The sequence below is a fragment of the Neopsephotus bourkii genome, unplaced genomic scaffold, assembly GCF_033783945.1.
Source record: "Neopsephotus bourkii isolate Nb327-2 ecotype Australia unplaced genomic scaffold, CSIRO-AGI_Nbou_v1 NB_1292, whole genome shotgun sequence".
Lineage (NCBI taxonomy): Eukaryota > Metazoa > Chordata > Aves > Psittaciformes > Psittacidae > Neopsephotus > Neopsephotus bourkii.
The window spans coordinates 5,418,442-5,437,578 of record NW_026901776.1 but is presented as its reverse complement, the minus strand read 5'-3'; positions in this window follow the sequence as shown (position 1 = coordinate 5,437,578).

The window sequence follows — 19,137 nt, the reverse complement described above, 5'->3', positions numbered from 1 at the left end:
GCCAGACTGCCTCAGTCTAAAGCTCCTTGCCAATTGCTGTGGGACAGAGAAGTACAAAAGCGCATATGCACGCAAACACAAAGCAGCCGTATCTTTTCAAAGTCATCCAATAAAAAGGGGCACGCCTCCCTGTGCTAGTTTCTCCTGTTCTACTTGGAGCCTCTGGCAGGATCTAAGGAATCTGTGTAATCATGTATAAGAGCACTTGTATGTCCCTTCCTTTCATACAGTAGGTGCCCTGATAAAATCCTTCCTATCAATATTACACATTTCTTGGACACCAGTCTTTGTGGTAAAGCTTTTTGTACTCATTTATCATTTTAGGGTGCTTTTTATTAGGAGTGGAAACAAAGATGTTGTTCCATGACCACTTTTTAATTAAAATAATAATAAGGTAGCAGAAAGAGTGCAACATGATGTCAATTGCATAATGCTGTATGAAGGCAACTTTTTAAACACAGCATGGTAATTGTCTTGAACCCCAAAGGATGAAATAAGATCAGTGGCTTGCATCATTTCAAAAGTTACAACAGAACACAAGGAAAATAGAGCATAAGAGTAGGCAGCGAACCTGGGAAACAAGGTTGATTAACAATGCATGGATAATTCACTGCAGGGTATGAAGAATTCTGTGGGTGAGTATATAAGTGATTTAAAAAGAAAAGGCATCTGTGTACCTGTTACAGTGACTCAGTACTGTAAGACTGTGAGAACAAATATTTCTGGAACAAAGCCTACAGTTCTTAGTGTCGTGGTATATCTTATCCTGAATTTATGCAGAATATTACTTTATAATCAAGAGGCAATTGGCTTTAAAAAGCTGCTCAATACATAACTTTAGAATTTGTAATAAATGAAGCTATTTAGACTGGGATAAAAAAAGAGGATCTTGAAATTAAAAACTGCAGAGAATCCAACAAAGTTGCTGCTTTTCTGCAGGCTAAACAACCTCAGTTGCCTCAGCTGCTCCTCATAAGACTTGTGCTCTAGGCCTGTCACCAGCTTTGTCGCCCTTTGGACCTGCTTCAGCACCTCAATGTCTCTGTTGTAGTGAGGGGTCCAGAACTGAACCCAGGATTCAAGGTGGGGCCTCACGAGTGCCCAGTACAGGGGATGATCACTGCCCTGGCCCTGCTTCCCACACTGTTTGTGATACAGGCCAGGATGTTGATGGCCTTCTTGGCTGCCTGGGCACACCTTGGCTCATTTTCAGCTGTCAGTCAGCACCCCCAGGTCCTTTTCCTCTAGGCAGCTTTCCAGGCACTCTTCCCCAAGCCTGTAGCGTTGCATGGGGTTGTTGTGGCCCAAATGCAGGACCATTTTAATATGTATGTATACATACACATATGCAATATGTATATTGTATACATATGTATATATATTCAACCAAATGTATATTCAGCCAAATAAAATAATAAAAGAACAAGGTTGTTTTTACCTATTTTGCTTATTTCTAACTTGGGAGAATACAAAACAGCAGATGGCAGATCCCGCTCTTCTGTTCTTTAATAAGTTGCATGCACATTCCCATTCATGCACAAATCTAAACAAGCTCTGAAAATAAGAAATAAAGGCACTGTTGACCCATAGAAGGACAGCAGAAGTCAAAGCTTTTGACTGCCACTGGAGTCCAGGCTTCTCATTCAGTATTAACTGCAGCCATGACTTCTCACACTGAACTTGAAACACTTTGAGGTATGAAGAGGCTGATAAATGTACAGATTTTTCAGTAGATGAACACAGAGCAAGAAAATGTAGGGGAAGAGCACCTTTTTCTGATGACACTAAATAATAAGTCATGTTGCAGTAGAATGCTCTGTAACAAAAGTGTCTGCAGAGTAAATTAAAACATAGAGTTATGTGCCAGAGTGCTCTTGCTGGGTACTGAAGGATTCTGCCCTACCTCACAGCTTAGTAGTCATTTTGATGACAACAGTTAAAGATTTGAATCTTTCTCCCATAGTTGCAGAGAAATGATTTAATGGCAGCTAAAAAATTAAACATGAAAGGGTTCAGAAAACACACACTAACCTGTACTGGAGATGTTAAAACCTGGAATACAGCTACGTAAAAGAAATGGGGATATATGTTTTGTCAGTGTAGGGTAAATGGGACGTATTTGCAACGTAGAAACATCAGATTGCATGGAAGGAAATAAAAACCTGGCTCCATTTTAAAGTCTTACCTAAAGCATTGCATTCCATTTCAACCACTTCGCTGCTGTGGGCCCCTACTACAAGGAGTAGATTGACAAATTGCAGATAATTCCAAGAAAATTTTCCAGGAAACAATGAATTATCCAGGAGTAGGAATGGAGACACCTTACAGGGCAAATCCAAAGTTCAAGGTATGTATTCACTACAGAGGCACAATAGTGCTTTGCAAATATGTGAAGGTGGAGGATGAAGGACTTGGAATACAAAAAGAGGTGTACACCTAAGCAGACATGGCTGAGAGTGACCAGCACAGCCCATGCCTCGCAGGATGGGAGATGTCAGTAAGACAATGAGACCAGATTCGGTGAGTGCCAATGGACAGGACATCTGAAACAAAGCACCAGGCTGTTACCTGTGAGGAAGCTATGCAATGCCGCAAGTGTAAATGGATGGCTAGGTTGGTCATCTGTTCTTTACTGGCTGCAGTCATCAGTATTAGACTGAACTGTAAAATTCTCTAGCTATCTTTCCTTTAATTGTATTGTGAGTATAACAACAGAGTCTTACAGTTCTTAAAATATTCCTTGTATCTCATTTAAGCAAGGTCATCAGAGGGGGAAAAAAGGGGAAACATCTGTATGCTCTAATTAGCTAAAAGTGCTTGCAGGCAAAAACATACTCAGTGTTACTCTCTACCAACTTCAGTTGCTGGCAGAACTTCTTGGGGGCCAGTTAAGGCCTGGCCCTTTGCCCAGGTACCTCTGTTCAGTGCATTTGAATGCTCTGTCAGTGTTCATGCAGAATACGCACAAGAACTCTTCTTCTTTCAGGTTGTATACTGCCTGTTCACATGCAGAGAAACTTAGATTGCCCAGTTTTACACACTGGCAAAACCACAACCACCCATTTTTATGACATTTATAAATCACAGCTAAGCTACACAGGTATTTCTGTCCTCAAAAGCCTTGTAGCTGTCTCCAAACTGGCAACATATTTCATCTTTTGACCTCCAAAGACTTCTTTTTCCCAATACTATCTTGTACAGCTCCTGTGTGAGGCCATCTCTGTGCTGCACCTGTTTTTTTTACGTAAGGGGTTAGAAAGGATGGTTGCCATAGGACGAAAATTAACTCTATCCCAGACAAAACCAGGGCAATGGCTCCTTCACAAAACTCAGGATTTTCATCCCAGAAACCATAGCAGCTCAGTGCAAATCTGTGTGTGTGTGTACAAGCAGAGCACATTGCTACACATAGCTATTCCTTCTAACCCTGTATCATTTTTAACACATTTGCACCATCAAACTTCCCTTGAAGCTACCCTTTTCACTAATGTGACATCCTCATAAACTGTCAGAGATTGAAGGGAAGAGAATTCATGATGAGGGGAGAAGAAATGGTTCAGTGGTAGAGCTTTCCCTCTCTTGTTCCTGCAAAAGAAAGTTGGAGAAGAAAGCACACCATTTAGTTTTGTGCAGCTGCTTTTTCTCTGTGTGGATGTTTTGTGCAGGAGAATTGCTGCAGAGCTTTGGGAGTGAGAGCAGAATGCCAAATATCCTGTGCTCTCAGCCACCATATCTGGCAGAGGTATTTCTGTGCTGAAATATGGGTGATAAGCAACACTTGAAAGCTGCTTCTTCTCTGTCTCCCATGTAGCTATGTGCTGGTTTTGGCTGGGATAGAGTTAATTTTCTTCATAGTAGCTAGTATGAGTAGATGTTTTGTTACAACACTGAAAGCAGTGTTGATAATAAAACAATGTTTTAGTTATTGCTGAGCAGTGTTCGCCCAGAGTCAAGGCCTTTTCTGCTCCTCACACCACACCACCAGTGAGGAGACTGGGGGTACAAAAGGAGTTGGGAGGGGAAACAGCTGGCACAGATGACCCCAACTGACTAAAGGGATAATTCCATGCCATATGATGTCATGTTCAGCAATAAAAGCTGGGCAAAAGGAGAAGGGAGGGATGTTCAAGGTTATGTTTTGTCTTCCCCAGTACCCATTATGTGTGATGGAGTCCTGCTTTCCTGGAGATGGCCCAACACTTGCCTGCTGATGAGAAGTAATGAATGAATTCCTTGGTTTGCTTTGCCTGTGTGCAAGGCTTCTGCTTGAACTGCACACTGTGTTAATGAAAAATAAGAAAAAAACTGAAAAAACCCCAAGCACAAGTGATGCACAGTACAATTGCTCACCACCAGATGGCTGATACCCAGCCCAACCCCAGCAGTCATCAGCCCCTCTCGGCCAACTCCCCCCTTATATATACTGAGCATGACATTCTATGGTATGGAATACCCCTTTGGCTAGTTTGGGTCAGGTGTCCTGGCTCTGCTTCCTCCTGGCTTCTTGTGCCCCTCCTCACTGGCAGAGCACGAGAGACTGAAAGTCCTCGATCAGGGTAAGCACTACTGAGCAACAACTAAAACATGGGTGTGTTGTCAGCACTGCTCCCACACTAAAGCCAAAACACAGCTCTGCACCAGCTACTAGGAAGAAAACTGTTCCTATTCCAACCAAAACCAGGACAAACTACTATTCAACAACCTGTAACTGAACTTACACAGTATAGTTGCGTTTGAATTTAGATTTGTCCGTAACATGGACAAGGCAAGATGTCTTCCATCTTCCTTCACAGGAAAGATCCTAGCAGATCTCTAGCTTCTGTAATGTTGGAATGGGGCACATTTTCTGAAATCTGCAGTTCATAACTACATCTCATCAAGAAGGTTTGTGGAGAATTGCCAAAAGGCTGATCAACTATATCCTTTTGTTCATTCTGTAGAAAGCAGAAGTTTAGCTTTCAAACCAGTGTCTTCCCTCAGGACTGAGTTTAGAGCTGAGCAGTTGGCACAGGTAGCGCTTACTGTGAGGATGGAAGAACAAAATGACAGAATATAATGCAGAGATAGCGAATTCCCCTTATTTCATAGAGCTGGCTTGTTCACCAGTGTGTGGGGCTAGGAACTGAACCTTGAGAAGTACTAAAGAATCAAATGGTACTACAACATAGGAAGTATCTGCAGTATGTTTTGCCATGTTCTTGACATAAGTCCGACACCCCAGGTGACTCTTTGCAAGGCCTGTGCATTGGTTTATGTCAGGACAGAGCATCACTTACCAACTTTGAGACAATTCTTTCCCACTTTTCTGAATTTCTGGGATAGCATCAAGATGCCTAACCTGGACTGAGAATCAGTTATTTAAGGCACTACTTTAGTAAAGCAGTATTAGCTATCACATAACAAAGCTTTATTAAAATGATACAAAAAATGAATTGGCTTTATTAACCTTTTTCGCTATGTCAGTAAACATGTGAAGGGTGATAAGGGTAAAGGGCTTCAATCGGATCTCCTCCTCCTGTAGCAGCTTCCCTTTATCAGAGTGCCTGAGACTGTCCCAAGTGGTTTGGATGATTTTTGTAACTCACACTACTATTGTAGCATTCTCTAGCAAAAAGGCTCCAAGGTGTGGCATGCAGATTGTTTTACTAGTATTTTTTAAAGAAAAAATGAGCTTACATGGCAACAACAGCAGATTCCAAACCTGCTTTGTGCAAACTCTTGTCTGAACAACAACAAATACCTCCATGTGAACAGTGGCTGCCTGATGGCAGATAATTACCTGACCTGGAGGCAAAGGTCTTTACACCTTACACTCTTCCTGAACAGTAGATAAATGCTTTGACAACAGTGATGACAGTTAGTCAATAGAACCTCACTGTTGAACATAGCGCATTCAACTGGGCCTCTCAGAATGTCCTCAGCAGCAGCCCAGGTGGTGGTTGAACCTACACTTGCAGCTCTGGATGTTAAGGCAAAGAAAGATCAGGAGAAAGAATGAGGTAAAGCACAGGGTATTGGTGAAACCTAACGTGGTTTAGGTAGGTGAGTGGATTAGGTTGGGATCGTGCAGTAGGTGGGCAGAGGTGAAAGGTTGGGATCTGAGTAAGGTATGTTACTAAGACAGGAAAGTTGAGCATGGTTTTTAAGAGTAGGACATGCAGTAGAAGGATGTCAGTGCATGGACCTGAGAATCTAATGAAGGAGAAGGAATGCACTAGGAGGGAAGAAGCAGGCAGGAGGAGAAACAAACCTCTTCTGACCCATACTTATGGTCTGCCTCAGTTCAGTACTGATTTTCAAGTTATCTGCAACTGAAAGTTTGCTTTTCGTAATGCAGGCTATGTACCTGCCCACACAGAAACTGTAAGTTAATCAGGGGGAGTTACCGACAAAACAGGGCAAGTAACAGGGTGAGGTATAGTAGCTCCTTGCTAGGCTCAGAAACTGTGTCTGAGCTCCCTCTAGTGAGTTGTGTGCGTTTTCTACGCTCAAAGATCGCTGCTCAAAGCTCACATACCTCTTGATTGAATCGCTAAATTCAAACCCAGATGCTTCTAAAACAAACAGGCAAACGATCTTTGTACCTGTCCTCTAAGATTTCACATCAATTCTGCTTCACAAAGCTAAGTTCTTGTTTTCAGAAGTTTCCAGAAAAGAGAACAAATGTAGTTTTAATTGTGTGAAGAGGCAAATGGAAACTAGACTGTTTGCAAAGCGTTTGCAAAACAGAAGCAGCAGGCTTGTATAACTTCCTACTGCAGGTAACATAAGTATTTTCTAAAACACAGAAGGGAGTGCGGTAGAGGGTTTTTAGCATCATGAATGCAAATCAACTCTCAGAAGTAAGGCTGGCATATAGATCAGTTCACTTGACACCTTATAGAATAAGCAAAGGGGTGAATCACTGTTTTTAAAATCAGACTGCCCAATTTTCTACATGGCAAATGAACTCTCTGACAGTTTATTTATTTCCTCCTTGAATTATGAATGGATGGGACCTTTTTTTGTGCAATGAGCTTAAGCTACAGAGGCCAGGAAGTGCTACCCCACTTCCTGCAGGCACACACATCTACCTATGTTTTTCCCCACAGTGGGAGGAGAAAAGGAATACTTGTGTTAAAACAACCCTCAGCTATCTTGTGGTGACCGTGTGTTCTTCAGCTCTACTGGTGATTTGCTGTGAGTTTACTTCATGTGTCTGTAGCATACAGGGCCCCTTGTCTTGGGTGTTGCCTCTTGTCTGGACACTACTGGTACTGCAAGCTGCGGACATCAGCATTACTGTTTCCTGCTACTGCTGTTTTCTAGCTTGCTGTCATTTTGCCATGCTCACAGGACTGCATTTTATTGTGTTATTCAGCCACAAGCACAAATTAACTCCTGTTCATATATTCATCCTTTTTCAAGACGCCTGTGCCATCAGAAAAACACCTCTCCGTCCTAGATGTGTACCACTAAGAACCTTTTACAGTTCTACCTCTTCTAGGTACAGCAGAGAAGTAGCTCCATTAGAGTTCCTGTCCTCACACTGTCCTACCTCACTGAGAACTCACTTCTGGAGTTCTCAAATCCAAGTACATGTTAAGGAGTGGGCACGTCAGCAGCCATAAAGTTAATCAAAGCAGGGTGAAAAGTTGTTATGCCATCAGCCAAGGGTGAGTGAAAGCTGTAGGGGGAGTTAATTTACCCAAATAAGGAAGAGAATGAAGAACTGAAGCTTTGCATTTGACATTACCAAGCAGCAATATTTCCCTGGCCTCTGTATCAGACTTGTCATAGGCTTACCCATAGGAGGTCTGTAGGCTTGTCCACCTGATTTTACAAAAGATCTCAAAAGGAGAAGCAGCAACAAAAAGCTGTGGTAGTAGAAACCACTGCATTGTATCTCCACCTCCCAGGCTAGTTCATGATTTGATCATACACTAAGTGTTTCAATGGAATTTTCCAAAGCAGTTGCTCTGTCCTGTCCAAATCCAATGGTAATTGGAGACTTCCAAGGAAAGTAACAGCCCCACTGACATCTGTGCTCAGTCACCAGCTCTCCATGCTGCCTACAATATGCTAAAGTTTCTAGGTTTGATTTTAGCTAAAATGACTAATGCTGAATGAGCTGTGATGTATAACAAGAAAAAAGCATGTGGAATGAAAAGTACCTTAAAAATGATATGGTGCAATGTGATCAGAGAAGGCAATATAATGCTGAAACCATCTAGCCTGCGGCTGTGAAAACACAGAAGAGGCACAAACCCAAGTTAATGGCAGCATGCCAGAGCCTGGTTAAAAAAAATGACACATCACTGAAATCAAATGCTGATGTAGCACCACCGAAGGCTCCTTTATGGTCCTGGAGACAAGAGTGCCCTTACATTTCATTATATACCTAACAGCAATACCTGCCTCTGCAGAAGGAAGGGTATTTCTAATGATCACTCTGTTACATCTGATAATGGTTCCATACCCCAGTAAATATTAATAGCTTTAGTTGTCCTTACCCTTTTATTTAATTATAGAACACACTGGAATTTTTATTTTTTATGAAAAATGACCTAACTTCCTTATAGGAATAAGTAACAAGATTTAGTAGGTGAAGCTGAAACTGAAACTAGGACATTTTAGTTTAAAAGAAGGCCTTATTAGGATTTAAGCATATAAGTGTCCTGAAAACAGGCCGTAGATGCTCATCACTTTAAACAATTAAGAATAGATGCTAAATGTGCCTGTCTGGTTCTGAGAACATTACAAATAACCTGAAATGTACTCCCAAGCATTGAGATAAATTGAGGATCAGATGGCTGAGCACTGAAATCAGCTGCAGCAGAGAAATCACCAAGCATTGCTTAGATCTGGGGAACAGACTTGTGCTCTTTGGCAGCTATTACAGTCATGCAATGTGGACTTATTTTCCTCTCATTAACACTTCTGTCCTTTCCTGTATTTTAATGTGGCCGATCTGCATTATACACAGACAGAAACAAAGACTGTTGTTACTTCAAGTGGTTCTGTTTCAGCTGCAGACCTCAGTCTGCACCACTGAATAAAAGGCATCTCTTCAACTTCTCTTCGTGGCCCCTGTGTTGCAGTCCTGGGGGACAGAGAGGGTCTCCAGCTCCAGGACTGAGCCCAGCTGCCGCAAAGCCAGCAGGCGGCACCGCTTGCTTGTGCTGCCTCTGGTTTTCAACGGTTTAACCTTTATATATCCCGCTGATGTCGGTGCATGGACTGCACAGATGTGCTCTGTCCTATTTAGGACTGCTTTTCCTCATTAAGGCCAGGACTGCAGAGCTGTTGTTATTTCTCTTGGTGTAAGCAGGGAGGGAATAGGAAAAATCCAAAGAAGGGCAAAGTGTGTTAAAGGTTCCATTTTTTAAGCTGCAGTCTGGAAAGTACTTGCTGCACAGAGGTCAACATTTGTTTTGAAATAAAAATCTGGATGCCTTTTTGGGTTTGAGGTGTCTCCTTATCAGCATTCTCAGGGACTGTAGTTAACCATTTTGTAGTTCTCAGAAATCTCTGCTCTCAAATACCAGCCCATGCACATGCCCTGTTGCTCTCTCTTGAAGGGACAGCAGAGAAGAGGGAAGGAAATAAAGTGAAAACGATAATTTCTGCTAAATGGAAGACTGAGGATGTGCACAGAGCTAAACTGAACACAAAAAGAAGATACTGTTATATCTGGCCTCTTGCTCAAACAAAATTGTCTCTAGCTTTTCCCTCTGTCTTCCTCCAGCTCCTGGAAGCCATCAAGCCGTGCCCACAGCTCACTCTCTCTGTCTCCAAGCTCCACTTTTGTCCTCTTTAATTTGCTTCTGTTTTGCATTTTCTCTGGTGCACGTGGAGTTGCCACATTTGCAGAAAGAACATGGACCACATGACCGCACACAGTTACCCACATTTTACTGATGGGCAAGGGGGGAGAGCAAGTCTCCTTGGTTTGATGTGGCAGCATTTTGCCAAGAACTCATTTTGATTCTTCACAAGTGTCTTTCAAAAACTGGAAGCACAAGGTTTTGCTTGCAAATAGCTAAAAAGTCCTCCTGTGTGTATGACATTTATCTTCCTCAGATAACACTTGGAGGATCTCCAAAGGACTTTGGTTAGGGTTTGATGCACGACATGTTAATAACCTCTTAATCTTTGCAATGCCTGTTTTGCTGGCTAAGTAATTGATCTAACAGTATTTTATGGTTATAAGCAATATCTGTGCACACTGTAATGCACAATAAATACCGATCCTGAAATATTCAAATAGAGTAAGTAGGTAGCCAAAACAACCAAACAAATCTAATGAAGATGTGGCTTTTTATACTTAACCTGTAGTTTCTCAAGCTTCTTAAAATAGTTGTTTCTTCATAGCCACAAGGGACAGAATTTTTTTATATTAAAAACATCAGAATCTAGTAAAAATATACACCCATTAGTTGAGACTACAAAAATGGGGTAAACCATGAAAAGTTGGAAGTAAAACACACAGAAGAGACCTTCAGCTCTGATTATCAGTCTTCTGGAAGCAACTGACTGCATAAAACATCTGAAATCTCAACTAACATATTGCGTAATCACTTAGTGGCAGATAAGGAAGAAGGATATCCCTAAACGACCCTTACAAATAAGGCCCACAAGGAGTTTCTCTCTCATTCAATTCCAAAAGCCATAGCTGCAATGTTTTCAGTTTTATTCCCTCCCATTCCCCTGGGCCCTTTTGCTTTCTCCCAGGCTGAGCTAGCTTCACTATTAAATACAGCTGCCTCTCTCCCACACTCATATGGTTCCCCGTGGCAGTCAAACAGAATGGCAAAAGACTGTGGTATGGATGGCACAAAGGCCTCGGTGGACTGTTTATAAATACATGAGTGGAAGGGGAAAACAGCAGAAAAGTTTATAGTGAACATGTTATTACAGACTTCATCATTAATCACTAAGCAGCTTCAGGAATGTTGCTCTGTGGATCTTGCCACCCTAGAAACTTCCTGAGGCACTCTGGAAATTTTCCAAGATTCCACCAGACTTCTGCCCAAGCAGGGATGCCTTGGGCCTACATCCAAATCCCAGGTGTAGTCAAGAAAAGCTGAATTTACCTTAAGTCCACTGGAATTTACAACTAGGGGTAATTTTGTTTTCCTCGCCTACATCAGACTATGCTGGCTAGGATGTCCAGGAAATTAGTCATGCATTGATGGAAGCAGGGCAAATTCCCGCTATGGGTGGAACCAGAAAAGTCATAGCCATCACCTTCCCAGCTGCAACCTTGTGTCCAAGGTCGGTTGGATCCAGCTCCTCCCCAGAACCTGTTAGACATTGCCAACAAGCTTTGAGAGACCTGATTGCTCCTCCCATGACTGCCAACGTGAGAGTGAGCAGGCAAGAACCAGCCACCCAGAGGGGCTGGCAGGACAGGCAGGGAGCTGGCAAGAACCACTCAGATTACCTGCTTTTCTCTCTTCTTACACTGTTTAAAGGGGACACTCATTCTGCGCAGTGTAGCAGAACCAATTACACAACATAGGTTTCAAACTGCTAATTACAGTGGATGCTTCTGCCTCAATATCGCTGGAGGGAAACATTCATGCAATGCAGGCACGGTATCTGTGACAACAGCATCATGTGCCATGCTGATCAAAACTAGTTCATGGCTAAACTCTAGTGTCACCCTTCCTGGTGGTAATTACACCTTAGGATTAAAAAGGAAGCATCTCCCAGGCTGTGTGCAATCACCGTGCTCATATGAAACAAGGAACTCAATAAGCAAAATAGCGTAGCATTCATTAATAATCTACAGCATATGTTTAAAAAAGTCTAATTAGTTTAAGGGCCAAAGGATGGAACTTCTGTGATAATGAATAGTCTCATCTTTCATAGCTGGAATGAGGTCAACAACAAATTAAATTACCCAGCCAACATGAAAAAGATGAATTGCAGGAAAATGAAAACCTGCTATTAAAATAGATCTCCAGCCTCTCTTGCTAACCCACCTGGAAGGGAAAATGCAGTAGTATCAGGATGTCAGTGTCATGGAAAGGAATTAGGCAGGGTCATGCTGATTTCCAGTTTCTGAATTGCGGTGTTATAAGAATCAAAGAGATAAAACCTACACCAGGATGGTAAGATACAGAAACAACAGGGAAGTTGTGGGATTCTTTCAGTATGGCTTTCATTGAGAAAATATGAGATAGCTTGAACTTAATTCATGTTGGTGTCAAATCACAACACTAAGATGTTTTCCTCTTTTTAGCAGCTTTTTTTAAGTCAAGACTGTCTCAAAGCATTTCACTATTTTCAGGTAGGTGTTGAAAGCAGTGGAAATTAAATTCCTGTACAGGGCTGCACTGCAATTGTGGGAAGAAATTAAGCTCCCTCAGACCCCAGCCATGTCCTGTCAAAGTATGGGTCAGGAGTGCAGCACCTGGGGAGCAGGGCTGTTCTTACACTGGTATTCCCTGTACAATGTACCTGGGAAGTGGAAGAAGGGAAGCAAGGGCTGCCTGTGTACTCAGTGGCTCTGGTTTACAGAGATGTAGACAGAATAGGAGTGAAGCATATACAGAAGCCTCATGATCGTGCCCTTGCACCACAAGCAGTATGTGCTTTAGACACTAGTTATAAACATCTGTTTTAAACATTAATTATAATAGTAATAAAACGCATACCTCCAAGATTAGAAGATCAAACATACCCATACAAGAACTTCTGTGCAAGAGTAGTTGTGAGAATATAAAAACCTGGCTTTGCAGTAGCTAGAGATGATGTCGCAAGACTATCAAAAGGCTTTTTCCCATTTTGCTGTGATTTTATTTTGGAAGAAAACAGACTAATACTTGACGTGTTCTGATTCTGATGCAACTGCGCATTTCAAAGTAAGGTAGCGCTGTTGCTGCTTCTCTGAAGAGCATTACGCCTCAAATCCCAGAAATAAAGCTGCTCATACGTTGTGATTTGGGCTTTTGATACCTATGTATTATGGTGCTGTCTTTAATTACATTAACATGTTCTGTTGTCTCCAAGGATTCTTGATCATGAAGTCACTGGGAAGCTACTCAGTATTCTTTTTGCCTTCCTTACTCAATGAGTGGATTCAGGTTCTAGTTAAAATACCTCCTCCACATCAGATTCTGCTTATGAAACTATTCACTTGAAGTTATGGATTAGCACTAATTTAACTACAGTGTTTGAAGGCTTTCCTGTAAATGTTGAGGTATTGCCTTAAAAAGATAGAAGGCTTGATCTCTGCCAGCAGGTTTGCACAGTTTGGGAGAAGGATGCTCTACAGTGTACATGAAGCTAGTGCAGGTTGGGCCAAGTACATATATCATGCATGGGCCATTTCTTGTTTTGAAATGATTTTAAAATTCAGATGTAGTTAAATTGGAAATCTGCAGTAAATCTAAATAAAATTCCCTTCCTAAGGAGGAAAACTCAAAAGGAAACAAATAATGCCTCTTAGTGATAGTATGCATTCCTGGTGACATTTCAAGTCTAGTCTGTCAGTAATGTGCTTTAAGAAAGCAATGCTTCTCACAGTAACAGAAGCAGCAGCAGCAGGAGTCTGGCTTTTTTTTTTAGAATGAGATATTTGAGGTCAAGAGGCAATAAGAAACAAGAAACAGCCTGAAGAGGGACCACACAGTCACAGCCCTTCCTCCTCCCTCCCTCCTCAGTTGGAATAAATTTGCAGCAAAGAGTATTTCACCACAAGGAAAATCCCAGTCGTATGACCTATTTTCATCTAATTACATGACCTACCTTTCCCCTTCCCCTACTTAAGGGGTTTTTTACCATTTACTCAACATGTGCCTTGGAAATCGTGACATGTGCTGAAAAGCAGGTACCTCAGTGAGATGTGCTGAGTATCTCAGCTCTTGAAGATCTCACAGTGCATTTTAATAGGGCCTTATAGGGTTATTCATTTAATGTCCATTTCTGGTTTTCCTATGTGACATAGGGATAGGGACCATTAAATGGTGCCCCCTGTGTACTCAGTACTCCCAGCATCAACTGAAAAGAATAGGACATGCGTGGATCCGAAAAATGGGTGCACAGAAGTGTAACGACAGCACCAAAAATGGATGCTACCTGCTGTGACTGTATTCTTTTTTTCTATGCCAGTAAGAGATTATGATGACGCCACTGCTCTCTGCCACCACCTGGCTATGCATTAGGAGGGAAAAGGACAAAAGCTATAACCTCTACCTTCTATTAACCAGTCACTTATAAAATGGAAAAAACCCGAACCAGCTGGCAAGATGCCTGAATCTCTCTGCAGGTAAGGGCAGTTTCTACAGCTAGTATCTATGACAGAAAGGTGCTTCTGGAGGTGGATGCACTAGGGAATTTCTAGGTTCTGTTTGGTCCAGAAGCTGTACCTTAATTTGGCCTATTTTTCCCTTTATGTCATCCTCCAGACATTGTTTTCAAGATTTCCAGTGAATAGCTTGTGATGGGTAATTTCTCAGTGAGTCTAAGAATCTAAATCACTAAATATATCTAAATCAGTAAATACATCTAAATCAGTAAATCCTCACTAATCCTGTCACTACACTGAGTGACACAGTAGAAAAAGCTTAATTGCTACAAATACTAATAGTATGGGGAGACACTTTCATATTCTCTCTGAAAGCTTCTAGTAAAAACACTTCAGAAACCAACCTGGTCGTATTTTCCACAGTCTATGTGTGTCCATCCGTCCCTCCCTCCACCTTAGGTAGCTACTGGTAATATGAGGACCACTAAAAGCTCTACTCCACTGCAGATAGTATAAAGTGGAAAGGAGTAACAACAAGCCTATATACTGCAGATACCAGATACTGAAATCCTTCAAGCAACTGGTTTTACCCTTCGTTCTCGTAAGGAAAAGCTAAGGATGCAAAAGCAGTCTACAGCTCTACAGGTAGCTTAAAAGAGCTGTAAACCCTCACAGTACAGTCATTATGATGCTAAAAAACCCTCACAAAAAATAAAAGCAGATGCAATTTCTTTACCTGATAGCACAGCACTAAGCCTGGCAGGAATACTAAATGTATCTTCTTATTTTTCAGTACTTCTTCTACACCCCCCTGAAACAGCTATCATATTAATAGAAAACTCAAAAAGTGAAGAACAAGGAGGGTTTTCTTCCCTTCCTTTTTCAGATGCAAGGTTCATTGCAGTTAGTTGTGGCAATGCAGGTTAACCATTTCAAAGTGTGACTAGCAAGTTGCTGTTATTGCTTAAAATGTTCTACTTCTGTTATTCCCATGACCACGCTCACTCTAAGGAACATTAGAATGTGTACTGCTGCACCATCACAGGGATCAGCAGGGGAGGATTGTTCCTGTTACATAGGCGAGGTACTGAAACACAGGAGAATTAAGCGATGTGCTTAAGACCACACAGGCAATTTGTGGGGGAGCAGGCAATTAAATCAAACCCTCCCAAGTTGCAGTTTTGTGTTCTATCACTGAATCAACTCTCCCACCTACTTCAAACCAGAGCATGGCACAGCTGTTTTCAGCCACAGCCAGGCTTTTTTTCTCTTGCCCCATCAAAAGAATCCTGAGCCAGCTGGTTAAAAGGGCTGTCATCGAGGGGCATGAATGGAGTGTTAGGAAAACAAAACAGAAAAGATCATAAGGACAGAACTGAAAAGCAAGTGGTCTGCTATTTAACAGAGCAGTTGAGAATAATAGCCGGGAAAAAAGTGACATTAAACTTGCTTTGCCTCTGTCCTAGCGTAACCTGTTAAACCATATTTCAATTCACCACTGTAATACTAAGTACTCTGTGATGGCAAGTGCCACAGAGCATAGCCTTTTTTCCTCAAGAAACTATTTGAATTCTCTTGAAATCCTCAGGCAGTCTCAGCAGCACTGCTTCCACTCAAAACTTTCTGCATTTTTATGGTTTCCACAGTGCCTTTGTTGTGGGATCCTAAAGCTTGCTGTCCCTTCTACATATTTCTACTTAAGAGGAATCAACAGGTTTAGATTCTTAAATTCATTTTTAGGTGTGCTCGGAATAGAAATTACTTTGAACTACTTCTGGAAGGATCACAGGACATACTGTGCAGTCTCTCCCGTGCAATACAATCTCAGGCTCAGTTCTGAAGGACACTGCTTGTTCTCCTGCCAGCAATACATTTGACTTGCTGTTTTGGAGTTTTATGACTGAAACTCTAGACATCTTTAGACAGCTTACGGCTGTTCTGTTTGGTTTTGAGACACGTACAGCTCCTAGTCATCAATGTGGTCAAAGGAGCAAAGGGAAGAGGACTTGCCTCCCTGTCTGCTCTGTACTGGGAAATTGTAGCTGTGAAAGGTCCCAGCACAAAGATGAGCAGATTGAGCTGGTGGTGAGGGTGGGCTCTGCAAGGCTTATGCTGCATTGCAAAATTCAGCCAGTTCACTGAAAATAGTTTTATCATCCTACTGCATGAGTCGATAGTGATGGCTCTTTTTAATGGGCTGTTTTATAATACATGAGTCACTTATTGCTAATTGCCATCTATTTTGCCTTTGTAGGTAAACCATGGGCTATTACCCAGCAGTGAATTGGCTCAGGATAGCAATACCTTATTTATAGAAAAATATGAGAGACAGTATGTGCCAAACAAAAGCAAACAAAACACACAAAAAATTACCATTGCTTAATCTTCCTCTTTGTCTCCAACTAAGGGAAAGCTTTCAATAATACAAAAATTGTAAGGAAAAAAAGGTTATTAAAAGCATTTTGAGGGATGCCAAGAGCATTTGAAATTATTTTCATCTTTCATATTTGCAGACAGTGATGACAACATCCACTTTATGGTCAAACCACTTATGCGCCTCTCAAGAACTTAATTTTTGCTGGGAGACAGAATCTGATCCCCATCGCTTTGTTTCCTCACTCTTGGCACAGTGATGGGTATTGTGTGCAGCCCAGCAAAACTGCAGGATTGTGGCTTGGATTCTTAATAGGATTCTCAATAGGGCCTGCTCTGGTAAGCGTTGTTACTTTCCTGGTAGTTAACAGAGCAGGAGTAGTAAGAGTTAGATGGTGAAACACAGTGACTACAGACAGCTTGAGCCTCATTTTCTGATGATAGAAGTTGCCATTATACTGTGCATTCCCATGCAGTCTGTTGATACAACTTGCCTTAATACACATAAATAGCAACCAGCTACCATGGGTATGATGATATCAAGCACTAAAAATATGCTAAAATGGCATTTGGACTTAGTGTTGCATACTAGGAAGAAAATTAATCTCTTAAATCACTTTTATTCTGTAAAGATCACCATAAAATTTATGAGAATACAAAAAAATATCTTTAAAGAAAGTCTTTAAAGCTGTGTGAAATCAAAGATAATGTGAACAACAGGCTACTGATTTATCGTCTCTCATCTGTGTTGTCTCAGTGGGGACCAGGACCAGACAAAAGATCAGAAGACAAGATTTATAAGCTCTGGTCCTGCTTTGCTTCTTCCTCCTCCGTGACCTTGTGCAAACCACTTAAATTATTCCAAAGAAGTCCTAACAAGGAATATTTTAACCATCAGTTCCTCTCCTCCCTGAAGTCATTAAACTATTGTGCATTTTTTTTCTGTTTCTAAAAAATCTGATTGGGAAAAAAAACCCAACATAACTGATAGATATAATTATCAGAAACATTTTTCATCCTTTACCAGTAATATTTAATATCTTTGATTAAAGGTCTTTATTACATTCTTTCTGCAGCCCTTTTGCCCATAATAAACAGTCTTTACCTTTGTACAATCTTGAGAAGATGTTTCCCCTTGTTCCATTTACTGACTTGTACATGAAACCTCAGATCTTTGAACAGGCACTAAGAAACCTCAGTATGTATTTTTTATTTTGTAGTTCTTTTCAAATATGTTCTTGTCTATTCATTATGGTGGGCCTTTGTGGAGCAACATTGCTAGTTTCTGTGGATACTGACATTTTGACTTGCTGAAGCTGACTGTTACAGGTCCTCAGTGATTCAAACCTTTCACTGTCTTACTTTCTGCATGTTCTTTCTGTAGTGCACTGAATTCGGGTAGCTCATTCAAGGTAGTGTGCAAATATTCTCACTACTTTCATAGCCTTAGAGACTATCTGCCAATTTCATTAGAAATTCTGGCACAAAAGCTAGAAGTATTAAGCTGTACAAGCATGAAGATTCTTAGCATCACACACAAGTGGCAAGATTCATGTCATCTCTGGCAAAACCCATCAATTCCAGAGCCTAGAGAAGCAGCGGAATAATTGGCTTATTGCTGTCTCATTCTTAATAAAGAGATGTCAAGGAAAATTGGTGAATGGTTCCTATATGAAAAGTGAGAAAAGTGTAAATTTTTAGGTGTAAGGGTTATGTGGAAGTAACAATATCCTCATGCTTCTCAACTTCTAGCTCATGTGTATTTCACCATCGTGGAACCATCACCCTCTTATGCCAGGCTGCCAATTCAGTTCAGGAGAACAGGATGAATACCTACCAGCTGAAGGGGTGCATTATAGGAAACACTGAATTGGCACCACTTCCATGCACTGCAAACAGCGACTGTGGAAAAATCTGGTCATGTTTTGGCAAAACTCTGAAAACCAGTGAAGTTTTCTCATTGCAGTACTCAGCACATGGCACTTTCTGGGAAAAAAAGGCAAAACCAACCCCCAAACATCTAACCCCAATGAACCAGCCAACAAAAAAGCAGACTGTAGCTCGCACTCTGTAAGCTGGTTTTTTTTTGCAACAACTTTAAAGTTGATCAGTCCATGAAAGCACAAAAGTGGGGCTTAAACTCATTTTCAGTGCCAAGCAACGAAATGAGATGCAATCATTAACTGTCATTTGACAGAAGTGTTATGGAAACTTCCCCAAAAGCCTAACAAATAGAGTCCTACATCAGGGGCCCATCTTGGCTAAAAGATGACATTTTGCCAGACAGTTTCTTGGCAAAAAGCAAAAGGAGAGAGCTGACAGATCTATTGTCGTGTGAAGCTGGATTCAACTTGTTTTCAATACAGGGCAGCTCAACAGTTTTAGGTTAATGAAGGACTTGTGTCTTAATAGGAGACATGCCTTGGAAATTTTGGATGTGCTTCAGTGCTGTCTCTAATTTTATTTATTTAATTTTAGTCTGTTTGCCATTAAAAACAAGCTCAAGTGCAGAATCAGCCTTTGGTTGA